Genomic DNA, 1,652 nt, shown 5'->3' with positions numbered 1-1,652 from the left:
TAATTGTGTTTATTTGGATCTTCTCTCTTTTATCCCTTTAATAGTCTAGCTAGCAGTCTAGTCTATCAATTGTAGTAATATTTAAAAAAAACAGCTCTTGGATTCCTTGATCTTTTGGATGGCTTTTTATGTCTCGGTCTCCTTCAGTTCTGCTCTGATTTTGGTTATTTCTTGTCTTCTGCTAGATTTGGGGTTGGTTTTCTCTTGCTTCTCCAGTTCTTTTAGTTGTGATGTTAGGTTGTTAATTTGAGATCTTTCTAACTTGCTGATGTGGACATTTATTGAAAAATATGGAATGCTTCATGAATTTGTGTGTCATCCTTACACAGGGATCATGCTAATCTTCTCTGTATCATTCCAATTTTAGTATATATGCTGCTGAAGTGAGCATGGTATGGATTTTTCAAAGTGTATAATGAGTCACTATTAATTTTTATATTGAAGACAATATCATTATCATGCTCAAGATCATTTGTAGGGCTTTTATCCAGAGATGTGATGAAACAATGCTCCAAACTCTAGGACTCCTTATGCAGTGATAGGAGAAAAACAATGACCAAACACTTATGAAACATAGGTAGTTAGATTTCTTTGAATAAAATTACCATTTTTTAAATGTGAAACATGTCTTTAAGACTCCTGCATGTTAAGGTCAGCAGTGATTAATTTAGAAACTGTGAATGTTAATTGAAGGCAGAGTTTCTTCTGAAACCTTTTAAACGTTTGACTCATGCTGGTTAATTAGAAGGGCAAAAATCACTCCATTGTGTAAATATAGGGAGAGCTTCTTTTCCCCACTAATGTGAATACATATTTGTTGGGTTGTATGAAAAGAGAGGAAGTAATTAGCCAGGTGAAATGGGTAAGGTGACAATGACTTTGAGATTTCAAATTATTTCCAATCTTAGGTTTTACTGAGCTGTACCAGTATACCTGGACCTAATCCAATAGAGAGTTAAAAACTAATGTTCTAATGCTTTAATAAGGTTGGAATTATACACCATGGTTTTGTATCCGTAGATAGGTAGCCAAAGCATTCTAGGATTTCCTCCTGCCATAATTTTTAATCTAACTAGTATATAATCTACAAAAGACTGCAATGGCCAAGTCTTGGAAGTATCAGTTACTCAGATGAAGCCATTTCTTTGTATTTATTGTTGGTTTGACCAAACCTAAAATTGAAGAATTTTTCAGAATTGTCCTTGCTTCTCTTTCAGATAGCCTTTATAAAATGGAAGACATTTATAGAGTATCTAAGATTTGGGATAAAGTTTTCACACCTTCTCCAAATCTTTCTCATGAGGTAGGTGCAACCTAAATAATCAAAGGGAAATAATATCAGGTTGAGAAATGTATAACATTAAATTATTACAGTGTTTGTATATAAAGTGAGATACACTCACATAAGAGTTGTTACGCTTACATGGCAGACCCCTGGGGCCCTTCCTAGGAAAATTCATGGCAAATCACAGTAGTTCAGTATCCCTCCTCATCACTACCATCCTAAAGAGGTAAAATCTATTAAAATCAGCACTGAGGGCAATAGTGGCAGAGAGAAGGCTGAAAGAGATCATGGCTGTAATGCTATGATAATGGAGATCAGGGTGTGGTTATGAATTGATGAATTGTGTCTTCTTGCATCAGTGCTTTCT

General features: G+C 34.7%; 1 non-coding gene across 1 annotated transcript; it reads right to left on the bottom strand.

Moving 5' to 3' along the window:
- Nucleotides 1-284: 284 nt before the first annotated feature.
- Nucleotides 285-391, bottom strand: LOC112438504 (U6 spliceosomal RNA). Its single transcript, XR_003026921.1, has one exon. It is a non-coding gene; the product is annotated as a U6 spliceosomal RNA (small nuclear RNA).
- Nucleotides 392-1,652: the final 1,261 nt, after the last annotated feature.

This window comes from Pan paniscus, chromosome X (assembly GCF_029289425.2).
Source record: "Pan paniscus chromosome X, NHGRI_mPanPan1-v2.0_pri, whole genome shotgun sequence".
Classification (NCBI taxonomy): Eukaryota; Metazoa; Chordata; class Mammalia; order Primates; family Hominidae; genus Pan; species Pan paniscus.
This window is presented reverse-complemented; position numbering and strand designations above follow the sequence as displayed.